Raw genomic sequence first — 27,972 nt, 5'->3', positions numbered from 1 at the left:
TTTTATTTTGGGTATGTACTTTAGATATATTTATTTAAGCATTTCCCATCCATACAACTGAAGGATACCTTAAATTTTCTCAGTGAAGCATACAAGTTTATTATAATTTTATTTTATGAAAATCTAGTGACAATCTTTTCTCAATAAATAATCCTACATCCCTATCCTATTAATAATTTATCACAATCTATATTGTTCATGCAATTTGTTATCACTTTTCCATTTCCATTAACAAATTTGATTCTTGTAAACTCTCACGTGTTTCATTAGTTGTATTTTTATTAGTCTATTAAACACTCTAAATGCAGATATGTTCTTCTTTATGAATTCTCACAGATTTTAATAGTTTTGATTTATGTGAAAAGTCTTTTACACTCTGTGAACCCTCATACAGTTTATTTCGTGTATGTATTTTCATGTGAGTTATTAGATATGATTTTCGTGAAAAGCCTCTTTGACACTCGGAACACTTAAATGGTTTCTCTCCTGTATGTATCCTTTTATGTAACATTAAATGCGATTTATGTGAAAAGCCTTTTAGACACTCAGGACAGTGATATGGTTTCTCTCCTGTATGAACTCTCATGTGTGCTAACAGATTAGAGTTACGTGAAAAATCTTTTAGACACACTGAACATCTATGTGGTTTCTCACCACTGTGAACTCTCATATGTCTTAGTAGACTTGATTTGCATGAAAAGTCCTTTAGACACACTGAACACTTACATGATTTTTCTGCTGTATGAAATTGCATATGTGATAACATATATGATTTATGAGAAAAGTCTTTAAGACACTCTGAGCACTGATATGGTTTCTCTCCTGTATGAATTTTCATGTGTGTTAATACACTTGATTTATGTTTAAAATCTTTCAGACACACAGAACACTGATAGGGTTTCTCTTCAGTATGAACTTTCATGTGTTCTATTAGATGTGATTTTTTTGAAAAGTCTTTTAGACACTGCAAGCACCTGTATGGATTCTTGTCTGTATGAATTCTCATATGTATTAATAATTGTGACTTATGTGTAAAGTCTTTAACACATTTTGAGCACTGATACTGTTTCCCTCTTGTATGAATTGTCATGTGTCTTAAAAGACTTGATTTACATGAGAAGTCTTTAAAACACTCTGAACATGACCATACTTTTTCTGTTGTATGAGCTCTCATTTGTGATAGCATACTTGCTATACACTCTGTGAAAGCCTTTTAAACACTGATATTTTTCCACCTTCATTAACTTACTTATGATTTATTAGAGTTTTACTAAAGATTTAATAATAATTTATCAAAATATAATTTGTTATTTATGTTCATATCAATAGTTGTTATAATTTTAACATTACAGATGTTCATAATGTAAATGATTTACGTATTTCATGTTAAAGTTATTACTGAAGTTCCATCTAGAAGCTTTTGATGTAACCAGTAATGTTGAAGTGAACTAAGATACAAAGGTTTAACACTCAGAATGTAGTATTTCTGACAGTGTGGTGCATTTCATTAAATAGATTGGTAAAACTTTTAACCTGCAATATTTCTGCCACTTGCATGGGCTTTAAAACACCAGCTGCTGGAAAGCCAAAGTATTAATTTTTTCTGTTGTAAGATTGATCTGAAAAAAGAAAGAATAGATAGATTAGCAGGGCTTTAATTTAGAGAATGTGTAACAGATAAAACCTCTTTCAAATCATTAGCAGAAAGGGTAGTAAAACTTTCAAGAATATATCATGTTAACTCTTTCACTGTCTCTCACATATATCTACGTTACTGCTGCAAGTGTCGCTCACATTGATCTGTGTTTTAAGCCCATTGCCTTTCAATATGGTGCGAATGGTGAATTTTGGCCAAGATGTCAGAGAATAGGTCTGTAGAGTAAGTGCGCAAAGTATAGAAAATGTCCTGCCCTATGTGATGTATGATGGGAAAAGCAAATATCTGTCCTTATGGTTGGATTATAATTGCAACTTAGAGGTGTTTTCTAGGATGGTTTTATTGGCTGTTTTTTGGTATTAATTGATATAATGGAAGAGATGATAATTTTTGTCAGTTTCATGAACAGAAGTAGCTTAAAACAGAGCTCAAATTAGCAAAAATATTTGATTTTTGATGATTTTCCTGAGGAAGAATAAGGGCATCCCTGCCCTCTCTAGTATGTTTCAAAGGTTTTGTTCTACTTCAATTACTGGGATGACCTAAACTATGACCAACCATTATTCAAGAAATAGGGTTAAAATTGATAGATTCAAGTATAATATAGGAGTGGCCTGGGGAAGTGATTAACGAACAGAAGGTTTACCTGGAGTTTACCTGGAGAGGGCTTCGGGGTCAATGCCCCCATGGCTCAGTCTGAGACCAGGCCTCGTGATGGATCAGGGCCTGATCAACCAGACTGTTACTGCTGTCAGCAAGCAAACTGACGTACAAACCGCAGCCAAGTTGGTCAGGTACTGACTTTAGGTGCCTGTCCAGTGCCTTCTTGAAGACAGCCAGTGGCTTTAGTGGCTAGAATGTAAAGTGTTCATTTTAGACTGTTTTTAACCCTTTGACTGTTTTCGACGTATAAATACGTCTTACGAGCCAATGTTTCTGACGTATATATACTCAATAATTCTAGCGGCTTCAAATCAAGCGGGAGAAAGCTGGTAGGCCCACATGTGAGAGAATGGGTCTGTGTGGTCAGTGTGCACCACATAAAAAAAATCCTGCAGCACACATTGCGTAATGAGAAAAAAAAAAACTCTGATCGTTTTTTTGGAATAAAACGCCGACTTTGAGGTGTATTTTCGTATAGTATTTATCGTTGTATTCGCGTTTTCATGGTCTTAGGTGATAAAATGGAAAACATATTACAGAAATAGAGATGATTTTCATTACTTTGACAATGAAAATGACCTTGAAACTGAGCTCAAGGTAGCGGAAATGTTCGATTTTTACCAATGTTCAGGAGTAAATAAATCACACCACACGTCCAATACACGTCAACTGGGGAGTCTAATATTCTTTCACTAGTGCACTGATATTATTTATACCATTTTTACAATAATGCAGTAGTCTGCATAACAGTATATTTTGTATTTTTTTGTATGAATAAAAAATCAAAATAGAAAGCAATAATAATATAAGAGGGGCCTAGAGATATGACTAATGAACAGAGCATATGTTATTTTAGTGCCACGAATGTCTACCTTGTTTATTCTGGACCCTATTTTGAAATAGGCATCTTTTTTTGTTTGCGTGAAATTGGCAAAACTGCCAATTTCTGACCACCATATTGGGTAGTCCAAATTAGTAAATGGGAGGTTTCTTGTACTCAGCTGATAGATAAAATGGAGTTCTAAAGAAATAGCTATGAGTTTGGTCAACTGGAACAATGGAATTGGCTGAAAACAGGGCTCAAAGTCGGCAAAATCGCTGATACGCATATGTCGCCGAGACCGCTAACTTCGCGGGAGCATAATTCCATGAGTTTTCGACCAAATTTCGAACTTTTGGTGTCATTACCATCGGGAAAAGATTCTCTATCATTTCATAAGAAAAAATAATTTTTTTTTTCAAAAATTGAGCGACATAGAATGACAGTTTCAGAGAGGGGCCTGAAACAGTCAAAGGGTTAAACTGGAATTTGTTACAATTTGTGTAAAAGTGCCTAAATTACTGTCTTATGTGCACGTTATAGATGGCTTTTGGACTCAGTCAGCAGAAAGCAGAGCTTAGTGGCAAAAAAGGTGAAACAACTGACATGCAAATTGTGCCCAGACTGCCAAATTTACACTTGTAAGATTCCATAAGTTTTCCATTAAATTTCATATTTCTGGTGTCATTACCTTCAGAAAAAGATTCTCTACCATTTCAGATTTTTTTTTAAATATGATGCTGTTAGCACTTTTAATTCTGGAGACTGCAACAGTGAAAGTGGTTTTACTGACTTACTCAGATAACTGATAGTACCTAGTAATGGCTGGAATGACAGTGAAAAATCAAAGGAAGTGAGGATGTAAGTTTTCCATTATTTCTATATTCATGGAAATTGCTAAACCTGAAAACAGTGCTTTATGGCTTGGGAAGGGAAAGTTTAAAGAAACATGAAGGGAGAAGGTGGTGGGTGTAAATGCTGAAGTATGAAAGAAATGAAAAATAGCAACTAATTTTTTATAGATACAGTAGACTGTCATTTAACATGAGTTTATTTGGCACGATTCAGTCATAGCACGATTGAAGAATTGTGGCACTATTTTATACAACACTTCATAAAATTAACTTATCACGGTTCAGTTTGCTGTAGGGGAAAAAATTTTGAGTGTGCGGTCGCCCGCGGAATTGGCTATGGGTTACACCACTGAGTCAACCAGGAAGACCTACCACCATCCCCCACCACCCTCAACACCCTCCCAGCCTTCAGTTTGTTTCATAGGTGTGTAGGACAATCTTCTGGGAGCTCGCTGTGTTTTAGATACACATTTTAATTGCCATATCTTAAATCTGCCAAGCAATCATGGCACCCAGTAGGCATACAAGTGTTGTTGAAAGTGGCAAGAAAAGGTATAAGCATTTAAGTCTTAGAATTATCAAAGAAAATAGACATTAGACAAGAGATAGCCAGTGGCCATAATGAAGCATCACTTTGTGCACATAAGAATGAAGTACAGTGGAACCTCAAAAATCGAATGTATCACATATCGAACGTTTCGAAAATAGGACCATTTTTTTGGACAAACTGTGTCCCTATTATCGAACACGCCCCTATTTTCGGACCACCGGGTACGGGACCTGTCTGCCGCCCACTCTGTCCGCGTCCCCGCACAGGCACTGTGAGCAGTCTAGCTTTGTTTATGCTTGAGTGAACACTAACCTGCGCTCTCATTCACGCATTTTACGATTATTTCGTTGTGTTTAGTGCTTGTGGGACTGTGAAATAAGCTGCCATGGGCCCAAAGAAACTTGCTAGTGGTACCCCTGTGGTAAAGAAAGTGAGAAACACCATAGATGTGAAGAAGGAAATAATACAGAAGTATGAGAGTGGTGTGAGACTTGTTGAGCTTGCCAGGATGTATGGGTAAAACAAGTCCACCATCGGTTCTATCCTGTCAAAGAAAGAACAAATCAAGGAAGCTGATGTTGCAAAAGGAGTTAATATAGGGAATGGATGAGGTGCCTTCTTCAAAGATTAAGGAGATTTGTGCCAAGTGGAATGATGTCCAAATGTTTGTGCAGAAGTACCACCCTGAGCAAGCTGAAACAAGCCATCTTTGCAACAAATTCAGTGACAGAACCATGTCCCATTTCAGGGAAATGTTAAAGAGGTGCCAGAAACAGAGGACTGTGGACAGTTATTTAGTGAGACAGGGGTCCAGTGACTCTCAAGCTGGTCCTAGTGGCATTAAAAGACAGAGAAGGGAAGTAACCCCAGAGAGGGCTTTACATGAAGTCCTCATGGAGGGGGATTCTCCTTCCAAACACTAACCCCAACTCCCTCTCTCCTCTTTCCTATCTTCCAGATGCCATCACCAATCTTCAATAAAGGTAAGTAAAAATGTTATTTCATATGTATTACTATACATAATTAAAAACTATAGTATTTATTGTATGTAAAACTGTAATTAATCTCTATAAAATGTATTTTTTGTGTGAACATTTTTGGGTTTCTGGAATGGATTAATTGTATTTCCATTATTTCTTATGGGAAATATTGCTTCGAATTTCAGACTTTTCGAATTTAGAACTAGCTCCTGGAACGGATTAAGTTCGATTTTTGAGGTTCCACTGTAAATATGAGTGTGTGATGACTGACTGACTTACTGAGTTACTGAATTACTTACTAAATGATTGACATACTGATTTACTTACTGACTTGACTGATTTACTAACCTGACTGATTTAATGACTTATGACTTGACTGACTGACTGACTGACTGACTGACTGACTGACTGACTTACTGACTTGACTGATTTACTGACTGACTTACTGACTTAACTGATTTACTGACTTACTGACCTGACTGGCTTACTGACTGACTTACTGACCTGACTGATTTACTAACTTACTGACTTGACTGACTTAAAGTTAGACTTTTTCACTGAAGAGGACCCTGAAACAGTGTCTAGAGCAGCTGATGCCTTACCGTCAGTTGCATAATGTACTGCTGGGTAAAACAGAACAGAAATCTATTACAGAATTTATGCACACTCCAGTACAACCATCAACTTCAGTACCAGAACCTCTACCATCCACCTCAGCCTAGCAGGGCCACAGCATAAGTCTCCACTCTCCACAATCATCCACAAACACCAGCACCCACAATTTAAGGTAAGAAATACTTTTATTTCTGTTGCATTTGTAATCTTAAGCAGTAAAAACAACTTAATACATCATGACAATAAACTACAATTACATATTCACTTTTATTTTTGTAAGATGTGGAATCCTAAAAAAAGTTGTTTGGCTCTTTTGGGGCTCCCAGGATTGTAACCCTATTTTTTCTATAAGTTCTTCAGTTCATCTAACACAGTTTTACCTATCTGGAGTTTATCTGGAGAGAGTTCCGGGGGTCAACGACCCCGCGGCCCGGTCTGTGACCAGGCCTCCTTAGGTCAGTGTCCCAGGATGCGACCCACACCAGTCGACTAACACCCAGGTACCCATTTTACTGATGGGGAACATAGACAACAGGTGGAAAGAAACACGTCCAATGTTTCTACTCTGGCTGGGAATCGAACCCAGGCCCTCACCGTGTGAAGCGAGAGCGTTAACCACCAGGCCACCAGAGCCTAACACAACATTTTCAGAAACGTAACTTTCATGTTAAATGACGGTCTACTGTATAAGAAAAAATAAAATGTATTAATTTTATCTTGCCAGATAATGGATGAAATATAATCTTGCATACCTCACATAACACAGAAGTTACATTCTTAAAATCTGAATGAAAAACAAGGCACCTTTTAGAAAGTCACACAATTTTTTAAAATGTTTTTGTCAAAAATAATGAAGATTTTGATATTGCAGTTCACACAGATTGTGTACCTAGAAATGTATATTATGTATCCAAACCCTAAATAAACACTTACAAAATAAATTTAACCCTTTCATTGTCTCTCACATAGATCTATATTATTGATGTCAGCATCACTTACACAGATCCATATTTTAACCCTTTCAGGGTCCCTAGGCCCTCTCCCAGACTTGTTCTCAGGGTCACCCAAATTTCAAAAAAAAAAAAAATATTTTTTCTTATGAAAAGATAGAGAATCTTTTCCCAATCATAATCACACCAAAAGAATGAAATTTGATGGAAAACTTACGGAATTATGCTCTCGCGAAGTTAGTGGTCTCAACGTTTATGCATCGGCGATTTTGCCCACTTTGAGCCCTATTTTCGTCCAATTCCAGTGTACTAGAGACAAAAATCATAACTATTTCACTAGATCTCTATTTTTTCTATTGAATGAGTACAAGAAACCACCCATTTACCAATTTTAACTATCCAATACAGTGGTCAGAATTTAGCAATTTTGCCAATTTCACACAAATTTCAAAAGATGCCAATTTCCAAATAGGGTCCAGAATAAACAAGAAAGACATTCCTGGCACTAAAATAACATTTCCTCTGTTCATTAGTCATGTCCCCACGCCCCTCTTACCTTCTTTTGCTTTCCACTTCGAATTTTTATTCTCACAAAAAATAGAAGATTTACTGTTATGCAGACTACTGCATTAGTGAAGAAATGGTATAAATAATATCGGCACACTTGTGAAAGAATATTAGACTCACCAGTTGACGTGTATTGGACGCTTAGCATGATTTGTTTACTTTTGAACTTTGGTAAAAATCGAACATTTCTGCTACTTTGAGCTCAATTTCAAGGTACTTTTCATTGTAAAACCAGTCAAAATCATCTCAATTTCTGTAATATGTCTTCCATTCTATGAAATGAGACCAGGAAAACTAGAATACAACAATAAATACCATACAAAAATACAGTGCAAAATTGCTGTTTTAATCCAAAAACACGGTCAGGAAAACTAGAATACAACAATAAATACCATACAAAAATACAGTGCAAAATTGCTGTTTTAATCCAAAAACACGGTCAAAGTCTTTTTCTCATTATGCACTGCATACTGCAGGATTTTTTTATACTGCGCACACTGACCACATAGACCCATTCTTTCATATGTAGGCCTACCAGCTTTCTCTCACTAGAATTGAGGGAGCTAGAATTTAGGCGTACTAGTACGTCAAAAACCTTGGTGCGTAAGCCGTACTAGTATGTTTGAAACCCTGAAAGGGTTAAACACAGCACCCTCAAGCATGCTATGATCACTAAAATTTGGCCTAAACATAAGAGAATGTCTGTGTGGTAAGTGTGGTGTGTTAATTTCAACCTCTTCAAATATCAGGACAACTGTTACAAACAAAGCTTTGGGATGACATCTTCATGGAAAACTTAGAAACAGAGAAATTCCCAATATCGTTGCCTGGCTAAGATACATTGATGATATATTGGTTTTCTATCCGAGACATCTCAATATCCAGGTCTTCATCAACAAGATCAATGCAGCTGAACCATCAATAAGGTTTACACTTAAACTCGAAAAAGATGGCAAACTTCCTTTTCTCTGCATCCTCCAGTGCAGATCTCCCGACAGTGACAAACTTTTCTTCAAAGTGTATAGAAAACCTACCAACAAGGACGATCTTATACACTTCTATTCACACCAAGACATCCACATTAAAAGAAGAGTACTGTACTCACTGGCTTCTTCTTGAGAGCACTTCGCATCTGCACCCCTTGTTTTCTTGAAGAAGAATGTATTTACATAAAACAAGCCTTTACACATTTCAGTTTCCATCTTTCTTCATCTGAGACTGTAGACTCAAGGGACAGGCTATCCTCAACAAGCCGCCCATGGAACAGCCCTCTAAGCAGTTCATAGTGTTCCCATGTGACGTTGCCACGAATACTTGCCGGGCACATGTTAAGAGTAACATTAATGTTTCCACCATAAACACATCATCTTTCACAGACCTCACTACGAAATGCAGCCACACATCTCTAACTCCCACAGCAGGCATCCACACCATCCCCTGTGGATTCTGTCCCAAGAAATATGTAGGTGAAACAGGTAGAGATCTTGCAGTCCGCCTGAATGAGCATCGAAATGCCAGTAACAGAGACGATTTAAGGTACACCTGTGTCCTCCACAGAGGGTCCACAAGGCATTTGATGAACTGGGATCAGACACAACTCATTCTCACCAAACAAGACTTTGGATGCTGACTGTCTAGAAGCTTCGCTAATCGCCATCACCGACACAATAGAATGCAACACTGGAAACCATAAAATTTCTAAAACATTAGCATACGTGATAGTCAACCAGGCAAAGCATCACCTACTCAGAAACACAGGAGTCACATGATCTCATCGTCTACCCATCTTCATCCCAAAATGGCATTCTTCAGGCCACCATGTGTCACCCCTCACTCTCCACCTATATATAATGTCTTTCAACCTCTGTATGTTATAAGTGATCAAAGTTCCACAACTGAAATGTTTTCTAATAAATATGTCCTAGTGTTTGCTTACATGTTTTTCTAAACCAACCACAGAGGTAATAATTTGCTCAACCTGGTCTTGTCAAATAAGGAAACACTCGTAAATAATCTGGAGATCACTGAAGAACTAGGCACAAATGATCACAATTCCATTATTTTATAGCATTACCTGGGAATGAGAGAATAATGATAATATGGTAAAAGTCCCTGATTTCATTCTTCCAATTACAGTGGTCCCTCGCTTTTCATAGTTCCCGGCAATCGTAAATTTCGCCAATCATAAAGTTATTTTCATATAAACATGGACTCGCTTTTCGTAAGGTGACTCGCGAGTCGTAATTCGTCCCGGATGTGTACCCACGGCATGAGCTGTGGCGGCAGCCAGTCTGGCATTGTTTACCAGTGAGCGAAGGTCCCCTCACGTGCTCCAGCGAAATATTTCATAATATTCCATTTATTTTAGTGCTTACAAGTACTAAATAAGCTACCATGGCTCCAAAGAAAGCTCCTAGTGCCAAGCCTGTGGTAAAGAAGGTGAGAAATACGAATGAATTTAAGAAAACCATCATTGAACAATATGAAAGTGGTACAAGTGTGGCTGAACTGTCCAGGATGTATAAGAAACCCTACACAACCTTATGTTCCATAGTGGCCAAGAAAAAGGAAATCAAGGATGCTGTTGTTGCAAAGGGAGTACATGTACTATGCTGACAAAAATGAGATCACCAGTACTCGAAGAGGTTGAGAAGTTATTATTGGTGTGGATAAATGAGAAACAATTAGCAGGAGATACTCTTATGACTTCGATTATTTGTGAAAAGGCTAGGCAGTTGCATGAAGATTTGGTAAAGAAACTGCCTGAAAATAGTGGTGATGTGAGTGAATTTAAGGCCAGCAAAGGCTGGTTTGAGAGATTTAAGAACCGTACTGGCATACACAGTGTGGTAAGGCATGGTGAGGCTGCCAGTTCAGACCACAAGGCGGCTGAAAAATATGTGCATGAATTCCAGGAGTACATAGAGGCTGAAGGACTGAAACCTGAACAAGTGTTCAATTGTGACGAAACAGGCCTCTTTTGGAAGAAAACGCTAAAGAGGACCTTCATTACACAAGAGGAAAAGGCAATACCAGGACACAAGCCTATGAAAGACAGGCTGATGCTAATGTTCTGTGCTAATGCTAGTGGGGATTTCAAAGTGAAGCCATTACTAGTGTACCATTCTGAAAATCCCAGAGTGTTCAGGAAAAACAATGTTATGAAGAGTAAACTGTGTGTGTTTTGGAAATCTAATAGTAAGGCATGGGTCACGAGGGAAGGAGTATCTCCTGGAAAAGAAATTGGATCTCAAGTGCCTGCTAGTAATGAACAATGCACCTGCTCATCCTCCAAACTTGGATGACCTAATTTTCGAGGAGTTTGGGTTCATCACAGTAAAGTTCTTGCCTCCGAATACCACTCCTCTCCTCCAGCCCATGGACCAGCAGGTCATTGCAAACTTTAAAAAACTCTACACAAAAGCAATGTTTCACAGGTGCTTGACTGTGACCACAGACACTCACTTGACCCTAAGGGAATTTTGGAGAGAATGCTTCAGCATCCTCCATTGCATAACCCTTATAGGTATGGCTAGGGAGTGACTACCAGGACTTTGAACTCTGCTTGGAGAAAATTGTGGCCAGATTGTGTCGACAAGAGGGATTTTGAAGGGTTTGGGACTGACCCTGATGAGCGTGTGTCTGTTGTAAAATCAATTGTGGCACTGGGGAGTTCCATGGGGTTGGATGTGAGTTTGGAGGATGTGGAAGAATTGGTGGAAGACCACAACGAAGAGCTCACCACTGAGGAGCTGCAAGAGCTTCAGCAGGAAGAGCAACACATCGCAGCTCAGAATCTTGCTGCAGAGGAGGAGGAAGAGAGATGGAAGAAGGTGCCTTCTTCAGAAATTAAAGAGATTTTTACTATGTGGGGTAAGATGGAAAGCTTTATGGAGAAACATCACCCTAACAGGGTTGTTGCAAGCCATATTGGCAACATGTACAGTAACAAAGTCTTGGGCCATTTTAGGGAAGTGTTAAAGAGACACCAGAAACAGAGCTCTCTCCACAGCTATTTTGCGAGACAGGACTCCATTGACTCTCAAGGTGGTCCTAGTGGCATTAAGAAACAGAGAAGACAAGCAACCCCAGAAAAGCAATTGGTACCTGAGGTGCTGCTGGAAGGGGATTCCCCTTCCAAACTATAAACAATCCACTCTCTCTCCTCCTCCAGTCTCCCATACACTAAGAAGAATCTCCAATAAAGATAAGTGTTATGCTGTTAATGTTTCATTCATCATTTCCCATTGTATTGTTTATGTACTACATGTATATTTCATGTAAAAATTTTTTTTGTTTTAATACTTCTGGGTGTCAGGAACGGATTAATTGTATTTACATTACACCTACCATCCGACTTACGACCGAGTTCGGTTCCGAGAAACCGGTCGTAAGTCGAAATGGTCGTAAGTTGAACTTTACTACTGAATATCAACATCACATTTTTGTAATGACTTTATTTTATTGTTTTATTTTGGTATTTCATGTTTTACTTTACTTTTTATGATGTTAGTACTGTATTTTATACTGTAAGGTTTAGGATAAACGCTGTGTACAACACAAATAGTTGTTTATTTCCCAGAAATTTGGCATAAAAAACACGGTTGTAAGTCGAGTGGTCGTAAGTCGAGCAGGTCGTAAGTTGGATGGTAGGTGTATTTCTTATGGGGAAAATTGATTCGTAAATCGTAAATTTCATTTATAGTAATGGCTCCAGGAACGGATTAATTGCAAAAAACGAGGGACCACTGTATAGTGGACGTAGGGAATACCTATCTAATCTTGATTGAGGTAATCTAGCTAATAATTTTATTGACAATGATCATACTTACGATTATGAAGGGATCTGCGTTTATGATTTTTTCTTAATAATGTACACTGTATATTCACCAAAGAGAAATTAAGTCAAATAATAACAATCCTAAATGGGGAGGCAAAAGCATCTATTAGAGGAGAAAAGGGGAATTTATAGGCAAATCTAAAGAGGAGAGATTAACCTTGTTGACCAATATGTTCAGTTTAAAAGGGAAGTAAAAACAGGGGATTAGAAAAGCTAAATGTGACTATGAAATTAGAGTTGCTAATGAATCAAAGACTAATCCAAAAGCATTCTTTCAAGTGTATAGGACGAAGGCGAGTGAAAAAGTAGGACCTCTAAAAATTGGGAATGGACAGCTGATGGATAATGAACTGGAAATGTGTTCTCTATTTAATGATTATTTTTTGTCAGTCTTTACACAAAAAGATGCAAATGAGATTCCAGAAATTAACAATTATTCAGTTCCTGAAGAATTCAAATTAACGAATATTACTGTCAAGAGGGACATGGTTATCAAACAGATAGATAAACTTGTTGTTTTCCAGTGTACTTAAAGAATGCAAGATGGAACTTAGTCAGCCATTAACGAGCATGTTTAACCCTTTGACTGTTTTGGTTATATATATACGTCTTATGAGCCACTGTTTTTGACGTATATATACAGTGGACCCCCGACATTCGATGGCGTCGACATTCGATAAATCCAACATTCGATAAATCCGACATTCGATGCATTTTAACACAAAAATTTCGCCTCGACATTCGATGGAAAACCCGACATTCGATAGGATTCATACAAGACGTGTCCACGTGTGGCCTGAACTGCCCCGTGTGTGCCAGTGTTTACAAGCCAGCAAGTGTGCGCGCATCTAAGGATACATTCGGTACATTCCATATTATCCATATTATCACTGTTTTTGGTGCTTGTTTCTGCAAAATAAGTAACCATGGGCCCCAAGAAAGCTTCTAGTGCCAACCCTTCGAGAAAAAAAGGGGCTAATGACTATTGAAATGAAGAAAGAGATAATTGCAAAGTACGAAAGTGCGTGTGTCGGAGTGCATGATGATTTGGTAAAGAAATAGCCTGCAACTAGTGGTGATGTGAGTGAAGTTAAGGCCAGCAAATGTTGGTTTGAAAGATTTAAGAATCGTAGTGGCATACACAGTGTGGTAAGGCATGGTGAGGCTGCCAGTTCAAGTCCTAATGGAAGGGGATTCCCCTTCAAAACACTAACACCATCCACATTCTCCCCTCCTATCAATCATCACCAGATCTTCATTAACCCTTTGAGGGTTTTTGTCGTACTAGTACGTCTTACGCGTAGGGGTTTTTGACGTACTAGTACTCATAAATTCTAGCGGCCTCAAATCTAGTGGGAGAAAGCTGGTAGGCCTTCATATGAAAGAATGGGTCTATGTGGTCAGTGTGCACAGTCTAAAAAAAATCCTGCAGCACACAGTGCATAACGAGAAAAAAAAAACTTTGACCATTTTTTTTTAATAAATCAGCGACTTTGCAGTGTATTTTCGTATGGTATTTATTGTTGTATTCTAGTTTTCTTGGTCTCATTTTATAGAATGGAAGACATATTACAGAAATTGAGATGATTTTGACTGGTTTTACAAAGAAAGGTGCCTTGAAATTGAGCTCAAAGTAGCAGAAATGTTCGATTTTTACCAAACTTCAAAAGTAAACAAATCGTGCCAAGCGTGCAATACACGTCAACTGGTGAGTCTAATATTCTTTCACCAGTGCACCAATAATATTTATACCATTTTTTACACTAATGCAGTAGTCTGCATAACAGTAAATCTTATATTTTTTGTGAAAATAAAAATTCAAAGTGGAAAGCAAAAGAATATAAGAGGGGCCTTGAGACGTGACTAATGACTAGAGGAAATGTCATTTTAGTGCCAGGAATGTCTTTCTTGTTTATTCTGGACCCTCTTCGGAAATTGGCATCTTTTGAAATTTGTGTGAAATTGGCAAAATTGCTAAATTCTGACCACTGTACTGGATAGTTGAATTTCATAAATGAGTGGTTTCTTGCACCCATTCGATAGAAAAAATGGAGTTCTAGCGAAATATTCATATTTTTTGTCGACTAGTACAGTGAAATTGGCCGAAAATGGGGCTCAAAGTGGGCAAAATCGCCGATGCATAAACATCGCCGAGACCGCTAACTTTGCGAGAGCATAATTCCATAAGTTTTCTATCAAATTTCAAACTTTTGGTGTCTTTATGATCGGGAAAAGATTCTCTATCTTTTCATAAGAGAAAATATTTTTTTTTTTTTTTAAATTTGGCCGACCCTGAGAACGAGTTTCGGAGAGGGCCTGTCGACCCTCAAAGGGTTAAAGGTAAGTGTCAATTATTCTATTGTTATTAATCTATTGTTATTGTTGTTATTGTATTTATTCTACTGCATTAACCCCTTCAGGGTCCAAGGCCAAAATCTGAAGTGGTGCTCCAGTGTCCAAGAAATTTTGGAAAAAAAAAAAAAATTATTTTTTCTTACAGAATTAAAGAGCATATTTCTGTGAAGGTAATAAGACAAAAAAAAAATTCTGATCAGTACTTACCGAGATACAGTGCCGAGAAGTTTGTCCAAAATGAGCTGGTGGCGGCAACATCGACAATTTCCACATACGCGCATTACTTTATTTAGCAGTTTTTGTAGTTTTTTTCTTTTCTTTTCCAATTTTTTTCTTTTCCTACTAACATTTGGGGCCTGAGAGACCAATACTGTATATAATGTATATATATAAACTCATTGTATTGAACACAATAACCGCACTAAAGTTATTATCATATTATTGTTTACCACTGTTGTTTATTACAATAAACATGCACAAATCTTGTATAATACTAATGTTCTATTATATATTTACATATTTACAATCACTGGACATGGTTTTAGAACTGCTGGAGCTTGTGGAACTCCTTGAAACAAGGCATCATGCACAGAGGTACCTTACATTCCTCACACATAAACCGAGTGTCTTTGCGTCTTTGTTGCCGTCGTTTTGTTTGTGCACAGACGATGCATTTCTTCTGAGCAAATTTCTTCTGAGTTGAAGAAAGCTGTATTATGAAATGATCACCTTCCCTCCTCAAACGCTTGGGTATATCCTGAGGAGTTCGAGGACCTTGTTGTATAGCAGGTGTTGTTACCTGGTACTTCATTATGAGTTGTCTGACAACAGACAAACAAAATTCACCATACGGTGGTCTGTTGCCAGTCTTCATTTGGTACATATTATATGCATTGAGCATTGAAATGTCCATGAGATGGAAGAAAAGTTTCATGTACCACTTGTAACTTTTACGAACACAATCAACAAAGCCAATCTGCATGTCACATTTGTCAACCAAGCGCATGTTTTGTGTATAATCAATCACTGTCACTGGTTTTCGAATACGTTCATTAGTCACTCGATCAACTTTGCCACTGTCTTGCATTTCATTACGGTGAATGGTTGTCAACAATGTGACATCTCGTTTGTCATGCCACCGTAATGCCATGATGTCATTGGCAGTAAACACCTGCACGTCATCAACACGAGCACCTGCGTTGAGCCTGGGCATATGTTTACGATTAGAACGCACTGTGCCACACACATCTGTCTTGTTCACTCGCAAGAAATCACTGAGTAATGGGCTTGTGTACCAGTTATCGGTATATAATGTATGCCCCTTACCAAGATAAGGTGACATCATGCTTCTCACTACGTCACCTGAGATACCCAATAACATCTTGGTATCTTTCAATGTTTTACTTCCCGTGTATACAACAATATCCAATACCAGGCCACTGTCTCAGTCACAAAGTACAAACAGTTTTATACCAAAGCGTTTCCTCTTGCTCGGTATATACTGCTTGAATGACAGCCTACCTTTGAACAAAATCAAAGACTCGTCAATTACAAGATTCTTGAATGGATAAAAGTATATGCTGAACTTTTGTTTGAGATACATAAAAACATTTCTAATCTTGTATAACCTGTCACTTCTGTCAGGCCTGGTTTTGTCAGAGAAGTGCAACATATGTAACAGTAAGATAAACCTGTTCACTGGGATGATTTCACTGAAGACCGGGGTAGAAATTAGCCAATCTGTGGACCAGTATGCTTTTATAATATGCTTATAGACATGAGGCATAAGCATTATTGTTGCAAAAAGCAAATACATTTCTGCAACAGTCGTCTCTTTCCACCGGTGTAGTCTTGACTGTGGTGATATGATCGTATTTGCCATGGTGTACTCAAAATACTTATTACTTTCCCTGACAATAATTTCCATCAATGGCTGGTCAAAGAATAATTCAAAGAATTCCAGTTCACTGGCCATGGTTCCAAGGGGACAAGTAGGTAGAATTCCACTTTGAGAGTCATCAAAGTGGTGGGGCTTGGGAACAAAATTGGGATTTTGCTGCCAATCCCAGATACGGTTAGCTGGTGGATACTGGACACCATAGGCTGGTTGTGCGGGTAGTTGTGGTTGTGGTGGGCTGGTGGCTGACGCTCCGCTTTGTCCTTGAACTGAGGAGTCAGCAGCGTGGGTCCCAGCCTGGGCTGGTGAGTCACGCATGGCCGTGCCACTACCATCACCACTACCACCATCTGCTGATGCCTGTGGTCTATCCATGCCAAGTGTAGCCACATCATCCTCACTATCACTATCTATACCTGGTGTAGGGCCACGGGATGTACTCCGTCCCTTGGGCACAGCATAGGGTACACTACTCGAGCGCATGCGGCAGCGTACATACCGACGCTTCACTGGTGAATATGATTCCTCACTATCACTACTCGAATGATCGTCAAGAGCAATAAAATCACAATCCACATCACTATCATCATCATTACTGAAGTCAGAGGCCTGGCCACACGAAAATATTAGTTTTCTCTTGCGTTGAGGTACAACTGACCGTGACTGAGGAGTGCCCACACCAGAGGTAGAAGATTGAGGATCGTCAGGGTTTTCTGCACTATTATCGATATCCTGGTCATTCCTTTCGGTCACTAACTGATCAAAGCCAAAGAATTCGTCTTCATTTCCACTTCCATCAGTGTCAGAACTATCAGATAGGAAGAGGAGAGTCCCAATTTCCGTGGAGTGAGAGCTGCCTTGCAACGAGGCATGGTGAGCAAGGGTAACTGAGCCGGCGTTCCCACAATGCTATGCGGGTGCCTACATTTTTTGTTTATGGCGCACACCCACTATGCAGACCCGTTCTCTCACATGTAGGCCTATGAGCGCTTTCGTGCTAAATTTGACGGCGCTAGAATTTTGGCATAGATCTACAGTTTGGACACTCAACGTTAAGCCGTAGATCTACAGGACAAACCCTGAAAGGGTTAAACTTAATATTTCATGTGGTAAATTTTTTTTTCATACTTTTGGGTGTCTTGCATGGATTAATTTGATTTCCATTATTCCTTATGGGGAAAATTAATTCGACGTTCGATATTTTTGACATTCGATAGCTCTCAGGAACGGATTAGTATCGAATGTCGAGGGTCCACTGTACTCATAAATTCTAGCGGCTTCAACTCAAGCAGGAGAAAGCTGGTAGGCCCACATGTGAGAGAATGGGTGTGTGGTCAGTGTACACTATATAAAAAAAATCCTACAGCACGCAGTGCATGAGAAAAAACTCTGACCTTTTTTTTTTAATTAAAATGCCAACTTTGTGGTCTATTTTCATATAGTATTTATGGTTGTATTCTTGTTTTCTTGGTCTCATTTGATAGAATGGAAAACATATTATAGAAATAGAGGTGATTTTGATTGTTTTTTCTATGAAAAGAACCTTGAAATGGAGCTCAAATTAGGGGAAATGTTTGATTTTTGCAGTTGCTCAAAAGTAAACAAATGATGTCATTTTCCAATAAATGTCCAAGTAGCCACTCTAATATGCAGTCATGAATGGGTTGACATTATTTATACAATTATTACAATATAGCAGTAGTTTGCATAACAGTAAATCTTCTATAAATAACAAAAAAAAGGCACAATACCATGACTGGAACGATACACAAGTAACCCGCACATAAAAGAGAGAAGCTTATGACGACGTTTTGGTCCAACTTGGACCATTGACAAAGTCACACTAACCAGAAGTGGAGCAGGACGGCTACATATAGGCAGGAAGAGGTGGTGGTAGTAGTAGTAGTAGTAGTAGTACAAGAATGGTATATAATACCGACAAGATGAAATTAAGACACATGCGCAACACCCGGGCATCCCTATCGTAGACGTTTCGCCATCCAGCCAGCCACTGGATGGCGAAACGTCCACAACAAAGACAACCAGACGCCGCACATGTGTCTTAATTTCATCAGTAGTTGTAGTAGTAGTAGTAGTAGAAGAGGTAGTAGTAGTGGTAGAAGTGGGAAATAAGGAGGACGAGCCAGTCATACAAAGAAAGGGGAGCACTGCAGGAGAGCTAGGTGCCCACTGAGGGAGAGCAAGCGTACAGAGGTGCGTGAAAGGGGAAGTGGTGAAATAAATGAAGAAGGAACAGAAACACGAGACAGAAGAGAGAAAGACAACCCAGAGGAGAAAAGGAAAGAGGAAAGGGGAAGAGGGAGAAGAAGAAAAAGAAAAAGTAAAAATGAGGAGTCAGGTTAAGTCACGGGTGTTCTGAAGTTTGCGGCATCTGGTTGTCTTTGTTGTGGACATTTTGTCATCCCGTGGCTGGCTGGATGGCGAAACGTCTGTGATAGGGATGCCCGGGTGTTGCGCATGTGTCTTAATTTCATCTTGTCGGTATTATATACCATGATGATGATGATGATGATGATGATGATGATGATGATGATGATGATGATGATGATGATGATGATGATGATGATGATGATGATGATGATGATGATGATGATGATGATGATGATGATGATGATGATGATGATGATGATGATGATGATGATGATGATGATGATGATGATGATGATGATGATGATGATGATGATGATGATGATGATGATGATGATGATGATGATGATGATGATGATGATGATGATGATGATGATGATGATGATGATGATGATGATGATGATGATGATGATGATGATGATGATGATGATGATGCTGCTGCTGCTGCTGCTGCTGCTGCTGCTGCTGCTGCTGCTGCTGCTGCTGCTGCTGCTGCTGCTGCTGCTGCTGCTGCTGCTTCTGCTGCTGCTGCTGCTGCTGGTACTACTACCTATATATAGCCGTCCTGCTCCACTTCTGGTTAGTATGACTTTGTCAATGGTCCAAGTCGGACCGAAACGTCATCATAAGATTCTCTCTTTTATGTGCAGGCTTTTTGTGTAAATCTTCTATATTTTGTTTGCATAAAAATTCAAAACATAAAGCAAGAGTAATATCAGAGGGGCCTGGAGACGTGACTGATGAACAAAGAAAATGTAATTTTAGAGCCAGGAATGTCTGCATTGTTCATTCTTGACCCTATTTTGAAATTGTCATATTTTTTAATTATTGTGAAATTGGCCAAATTGCAAATTTCTGGTGATGATGATGATGATGATGATGATGATGATGATGATGATGATGATGATGATGATGATGATGATGATGATGATGATGATGATGATGATGATGATGATGATGATGATGATGATGATGATGATGATGATGATGATGATGATGATGATGATGCTGATGCTGATGCTGCTGCTGCTGCTGATGCTGCTGCTGCTGCTGCTGCTGCTGCTGCTGCTGCTGCTTCTGCTGCTGCTGCTGCTGCTGCTGCTGCTGGTACTACTACCTATATATAGCCGTCCTGCTCCACTTCTGGTTAGTATGACTTTGTCAATGGTCCAAGTCGGACCGAAACGTCATCATAAGATTCTCTCTTTTATGTGCAGGCTTTTTGTGTAAATCTTCTATATTTTGTTTGCATAAAAATTCAAAACATAAAGCAAGAGTAATATCAGAGGGGCCTGGAGACGTGACTGATGAACAAAGAAAATGTAATTTTAGAGCCAGGAATGTCTGCATTGTTCATTCTTGACCCTATTTTGAAATTGTCATATTTTTTAATTATTGTGAAATTGGCCAAATTGCAAATTTCTGGTCACGTTATTGGGTAGTTGAAATCAGTAAATGGGCAGTTTCTTGTACTCGATCGATAGAAAAAATGGAGTTCTAAAGAAACAGCTATGAGTTTGGTCGACTGGAACAATGGAATTAGCCGAAAGTAGGGCTCAAAGTGGGCAAAATCACCGATTCATAAATATCGCTAAGGTCGCTAACTTTGTGAGAGCGTAATTCCGTTAGTTTTCCATCAAATTTCATTCTTTTGGTGTCACTACAATCAGGAAAATATTCTCTATCATTTCATAAGAAAAAATAATTTTTTTTTTTTGGGGGGGAAATTTTGCGACCTCAGGATTTGGGTTGTGACAGTCAAGGGGTTAATGCATCCATCCTAACTGGTGTTGTGCCAGAGATGTGGAAGACAGCTAATGTAGTTCCTATATTCAAATCAGGGGATACGTCCATTCCATCAAATTACCGTCCAATAAGCCTGACGTCTATAGTAGGCAAATTAATAGAATCAACTATAGTTGATATTATTACAAGTCATCTTGAGGAGCATAATTTGATTAATAAATCTCAGCATGGGTTCACAAGAGGCCATTCCAGCCTGACAAATTTACTGATGTTCTTCAATAAAACACTTGAAGCAGCAGACAGCAATAATGAATATGATATTGTTTATTTGGATTTCAGTAAAGCCCTTGATAGAGCACCACACAAAAAGACTCTTAAGAAAAGTGCCATCGAAGTTATAAACTAGGTGAAGCAGAGCTTGATCATACAGAATATGAAAAGGACTTGGGAGTCATGGTAAGCAGAAATCTAAAGATATGACAACAGTGCCTAAGTCTGTGCAATAAGGCTAACAGATTAATGGGATTTATTTCAAGAAGTGTAAGCAACAGAAGTCCAAAAGTTATTTTACAGCTGTATACATCACTATGAGACCTCATTTGGATTATCCCGCTCAGTTTTCGCCTCCTTAATACGGGATGGATATAGATTTGTTGGAGAACATACAGAGAAGAATGACTAAAATTATTTATTCTATAAGGAAGTGTATAAGTGGATGGCATAAACAAAGGAGATATTAATAAAATACTGAGAATAGCAAACCAGGTAAGAACCAGAAAAAACAGATTTAAGTTAGATAAATTTAGATTTAGAAAGGACATAGGCAAGTATTGGCTTTCAAACAGAGTTGTGGATGCGTGGAACAATCTTCCGACAGGGTGATTGAGGTTAGGACCTTGGGTGGCTTTAAAAAGAGACTGGACAGATATATGAGTGGGAGGGACTGGGTCTGAATGGTGTTGTGGGTAAGAGAGAAAATTCTTGGGTAGCTTTGGGTAAAGGTGGTTTTGATAAGGACCTGCCTTGTATGGGCCAGTAGGTCTTCTACAGTGTTCCTCCATTCTTATGTTCTTATGTAACCTAATACTTATAAAATTGAGACACTTAAGAAACATATGGAAATCTTTATTGAAGAAACGTTTTGCCACAGAGTGGCTTCATCAGTCCAGTACAAAGCAGAAAGTTGTAAGGAGTGGACGAAGACCTACTTACACTATCGGATGGTTCCACTGTGATCCCACCTCCTCCTGCTTTGACTCACCTGACTACAGTATATAAGACACTTCTCTGGCCCTATGCTGCACTTTCTACAAGAGTGATGGACTGAACACATCGATTCCAGGCTGAGGGACTGATTACCTCAAACTTCTCCACTCCTTACACCTTTCTGCTTTGTACCGGACTGATGAAGCCACTGTGTGGCAAAACGTTTCTTCAGTAAAGATTACCATATGTTGTGTAATGTCTCAATCTTCAACTTGTCAGTTTTCAAAACCATTTATCACACTAATACTTATAGACTACTTAAGTCTAGACAAGTGAAGAGTGGCAGAATACAATACACACTCTTCTCACTCAATGACGGAGTTCCATTCCTAAGACCATGTTGGTAAATGAATACATCATTAAGTGAGGAGAGGCTGCATTCAATATTTTACTTTATTATTAATATGAGGTAGTACAATTTATGATACAAACATACATTTTAAAGTTTGTAATAATGGCTTAATAGTTAAGGGATAATAAAATATTTGGGAGAGTTGCTTTAAATTCGGTTAGTTTAGCATTGTGTGGGTATGGCTGTTATTGAGAGATGAGATGATTTTTTAGTATAATCCTAAATTGATTTGTGGGCAGGGGACCTCTTGCTGTTTCAGGCAAAGAGTTCCAGATCTTCGGGCCCTTTATGTGCACTGCATTTTTGCATGGTGTGAGATGGACACGAGGAATGTCAAAATGTGTTTTGTGCCTCGTGTTATGCCTGTCTGTTATGTTGAAGCTGTCTAGAAGTTTGAGTAGAGGGATGATATTGGAGTTTAATGTTTTGTATATATAGTAGGCACAGTAATAAGTGTGTATATTTTGTATATTAAATAGGTTCAAGCTTTTGAAGAGTGGTGGGGTGTGTTGTCTGGTGCTGGAGTATGTGATCATCCACACTGCCACTTTTTGTTAGGTTATTAAAGGTTTAAGGTGATTGGCTGTCGTAGATCCCCAAGCACAAATACCATAGGTGAGATAAGAGTATATTAGAGAGTGATATAATTTAAGGAGTGCCAGTTAGGGTACATAGTATCGTATCTTGGAAAGGATACCTATTGTATTGGAAACTTTCTTATCTATATGCTCAATGTGCGTCTGAAATTTAAGATTGCAGTCAAGGTGGACATCTAGAAATTTGCCCTCGGTGTGTCTTGTAATATGTGAACCATTTATTGATATGTTTAGCTGGATATTTAATGTTCTGTTTCCAAACAGATGAAGTAGGTTTTGTCTATATTGAGAGTAAGTTGCTGGTCATCATCCAGTTAATATTTTATGTTGCTCGCTGTTTACAGTGTTACTAAGCATAACCAGGTTTGGGTGGGAGAAGGTGTAAGTGGTGTCATCTGCGAATAGTACTTGTTTAAGGAGTCACAATGCATTTGGGAGGTCACTGATGTAAACAGAAAGAGTAGAGAACCTAGGACACTTCCCGCTGACACTCCAACAACTACAGGCTGAGTATTGGAGGTCATGCTAAAATTAGTGGAGGTGCCGCTTCAGAAAATTTTTAGCCACTGTTTCAATATTGCGTAAAATGAAACAAGCATATAAAATAGCTGGAAGCATGATAATCATCTAATTCTACACTTTATCACATTCAAGAATATGGTACAGTGGAACCTTATATTTCGAACTCAATCCGTTCCAGGAGCTAGTTCTAAAGTCTAAAAGTTTGAAAGGCGAAGCAATATTTCCCACAAGAAATAATGGAAATACAATTAATCCGTTCCAGAAACCCAAAAATATTCACAAAAAAAATACATTTTATAGATAGTATTACATTATAGTTTTACATACAACAAATACAAGTCTCCTTCAACATTCGCGAGGGTTAGGGGATCAAGAGCCTCGCGAATGTTGAAAAATCGTGAATGTTTGGTGCCCCAATATATTGTTGGGAAATATAATACAATACTGCTTCCTTAACTTGTTGAACCGTGAACAATCATAAAATACATAAAAACAACATAAATTGTACTAAATACATGCATGTTATGGTTTAATAACATGTATGTTATTAAATACCACTGCCTCCACCACTGCCTCCACCACTGCCTCCACCACTGCCTCCACCACTGCCTCCACCACTGCCTCCACCAATACCTCCACCAATGCCTCCACCACTTCCTCAACCACTGCGAGTCCTTACTACCCTCCCTCTGACCCCCACAACTGGCAGCCAGCCCTCCCACCACTGTGTGGTGAGTGTTTTGTTTGTTCATTATTTGCTATTAAACTACAGTATAAATAATGTAAACCCATTCATGACTGCATATTGGAATGGCTATTCGGACAGGTACTGGACGGTGACATCATGTGTTTACTCTTGAACACAGCAAAGAATCAAACATTTCTGCTACTGCTAATAATAACAATACATAGTAATAATAATAATAATAATAATAATAATAATAATAATAATAATAAATACGATAGAATTGAAGAAGGAAATTGTACAAAAATACGAGGAAGTGGTTGACACATTGTCAGTGTGGCTTTGTTTATGCTGGAGTGAGCATTAGTCTCTGTGCTCTTCCAAACATTTCACAATAATTCATTGTGTTTGGTGCTTGTAGATTGAGTGTGACTGGAGTGGTAGAGGCACTGGTAGAGGCAGTGGTTGAGGAAACGGTTGAGGCAGCAGTTGAGGCAGTGAGAGAGGCAGTGAGTGAGGCAGTGAGTGAGGCAGTGGGTGAGGCAGTGGGTGAGGCAGTGGGTGAGGCAGTGGGTGAGGCAGCGGTTGAGGCAATGGTAGAGGCAATGGTAGAGGCAGCGGTTGAGGCAATGGTAGAGGCAGCAGTTGAGGCAGTGGTATTTAATAACATATACAGTGGACCCCCGAGTTTCATGATTAATCCGTTCCAGAGAGCCTGCTGAAAGTCGAAATTCACGAAACTCGAAACCATTTTCTCCATAAGAAATAATGGAAATAAAATTAATCCGTTCCAGACACCCAAAAATATTAAAATAAAATATTTTTTTTAAAATTAAATAAAGATTTACATACTGAAAACAATCAGAAATCAAGTACATGGATTTAAAAAGATAATAATAACATTACACTTACCTTTACTGAAGACTTCTGAGTGGATGGAAGACAGGAGGAGGGGACAGGAGGAAGGTGTACACTATTGTTTGGAAGGAGAATTTCCTTCCATTAGGACTTCAGGTATGAAGTCCTTATCTGGGGTTACTTCCCTTTGTTTTTTAAAGACACTGGCACTGGGAACAACTTGAGAGCCACTGGACCCCTGTCGCACAAAATATCTGTCCAGAGAGCTCTGTTTCTGGCATTTCTTTACGATTTTTCTGAAGTGGGACACAACACTGTAACACGCACTCCACTCTCGTATTTTTCAATGATTTCCTTCTTGAATTCGATCGTGTTCCTCACTTTCTTTACAAAAGGGCTTGCACTAGCTTTCCTTGGGCCCATGGTGACTTATTTAGCAGTTGCAATCACAAAAAACAATGGATTATTACGTATGAACCCGCGTGGTGATGGTCACGTGTTGGTAAACAATGGCACACTGAGTATGAATGGCGTGGGAGACTGGCTTTGTGTGTGAGGTGACGGGCGGAGGGGTTCCGGACGGTCGCCGAATCACGAGTCTAATCACGAAACTCGAGGCCAAATTTTGCCAAAAAAAACTTGACGAAAGTCGAATTTCACGAAAGTTGATGCTGCTGAAACTCAAGGGTCCACTGTATGTTATAAATAATAATAGTACATGTTATTATTAATAGCATGTATTATTATTATCATTATTAATAACATGTATGTTATTAAATACCACTGCCTCAACCACTGCCTCAACCGCTGCCTCAACCGCTGCCTCAACCACTGCCTCAACCACTGCCTCACCCACTGCCTCAACTGCTGCCTCGCCCACTACCTCAACCACTGCCTCAACCACTGCCTCACTCACTGCCTTGCCCACTGCCTCAACCACTGCCTCAACCACTGCCTCACCCACTGCCTCACCCACTGCCTCACCCGCTGCCTCAACCACTGCCTCAACCGCTGCCTCAACTGCTGCCTCGCCCACTGCCTCAACCACTGCCTCAACCACTGCTTCACCCACTGCCTCACTCACTGCCTCAACCACTGCCTCAACCGCTGCCTCAACCGCTGCCTCAACCGCTGCCTAAACCGCTGCCTCAACCACTGCTTCAACTACTGCCTCAACCGCTGCCTCACCCACTGCCTCACCCACTGCCTCACCCACTGCCTCAACCGCTTCCTCAACCGCTTCCTCAACCACTGCCTCTACCACTCCAGTCGCACTCAATCTACAAGCACCAAACACAATGAATTATTGTGAAATGTTTGGAAGAGCACAGAGACTAATGCTCACTCCAGCATAAACAAAGCCACACTGACAATGTGTCTGTAGTGTGGTGAATGTGCAAAGGAATGTGACCAGGATATATACACCATGTTATGTATGTCTCTCAGTATACATAATGCTGAGAGTTTACTTTAATCCCTAAGTTTGGGATTAATTTATTCTTGACTCAAGATAAACAAGAGAGATAAAACCTTAATGGCCTTCATGTAGTCAACAGACTTTAAAGTCTCATTAACCAACCCTACACCTGTTACTCTTGTTCATTTAGCATTAAGTAGGTACCTATGTGTTACCCTTGTTAGTTGCATCCTGGGGAGAATTTTAAGGAACCATAGTGAAATAAGCCAGACTAAGTGGCTTTCTTGGATTACTCTGGGTTACTAATTCTGTGATAGTAATCCAAATTAAATCATTAATGTTACCTTCTGCTAGGTTCTGGAGCCCCTACCTTCAAGCTCTCCTATTTATCATGAAAATAAAATACTCAATAATTAATGAACATTAATGCCTTGACATATAGTGAATGAAGTTGTCTGTTGTAGCACTAACTGCTGTTCAGGTGTTAGTCTGATAGTTTTATTATATACCGCAGAACCATCATGTGGATCATGGTTGTCAAAAACATTATATGGAAACTTCGTAGGTTCCAAGGACCCCAATGGAAATAAGTCACTTTGACTTTTTTTTCGGATTATCGTAGGTAATCTACACATATACTGTTATGTGGGATAACCCAAAAAAGTCAGACTTATTTATATTACGGTCCTTGGACACATCATTCCTATTATTCTTATTATATATTAAAAAAAAGCACCAAACCCGTATGATAATTCGGTGTTAAAGTAGTAACGAACTGTTTACAAAAATACTGTTCAGTATAAGTAATAAGCTGACTAAAGTAGGTCAGAAAGTGAGAGAGAAATGTTCAACTTGCACAAGCAACAAATTTACTTCTACGTATTATAATAAAATATCAAAGTTTTTGCTGGAAACATTAACATAGCGAGATTCTTACGTACCTCAGTTATCAGCTGGTTAATAATGAAAGGGCATCAGTGATTATTTAATGAAGACAGTCAGATAAATGGTACATAATGTCTGTGTCAGGAAAGGAAAGTAATTTTCTGTGTTGTTGTGAATCTATCAGCCATCATACACTGCTGCTGTCCCTTATTGTACCAGCACTTGCTCTTATTGTACCAGCACTTGCTCTTATTGTACCAGCACTTGCTCTTATTGTACCACCACTTGCTCTTATTGTACCAGCACTTGCTCTTATTGTACCACCACTTGCTCTTATTGTACCACCACTTGCTCTTATTGTACCAGCACTTGCTCTTATTGTACCAGCACTTGCTCTTATTGTACCAGCACTTGCTCTTATTGTACCACCACTTGCTCTTATTGTACCAGCACTTGCTCTTATTGTACCAGCACTTGCTCTTATTGTACCAGCACTTGCTCTTATTGTA

At 39.0% G+C, this 27,972-nt stretch overlaps 1 long non-coding RNA gene across 1 annotated transcript; it reads right to left on the bottom strand.

The window, feature by feature from the left end:
- Nucleotides 1-83: 83 nt before the first annotated feature.
- LOC128698115 (uncharacterized) lies at nucleotides 84-27,768 on the bottom strand. The gene is made up of 2 exons (XR_011393635.1): nucleotides 27,520-27,768; nucleotides 84-1,619 (listed from the first exon to the last, which is right to left on the bottom strand). It is a non-coding gene; the product is annotated as an uncharacterized lncRNA (long non-coding RNA).
- Between the last annotated feature and the right edge of the window lie 204 nt (nucleotides 27,769-27,972).

Source organism: Cherax quadricarinatus, chromosome 58 (genome assembly GCF_038502225.1).
Source record: "Cherax quadricarinatus isolate ZL_2023a chromosome 58, ASM3850222v1, whole genome shotgun sequence".
In the NCBI taxonomy this organism is placed as follows: Eukaryota; Metazoa; Arthropoda; class Malacostraca; order Decapoda; family Parastacidae; genus Cherax; species Cherax quadricarinatus.
Note: the sequence above shows the minus strand (reverse complement) of the source record. Positions and strands in the feature narration are given on the sequence as shown.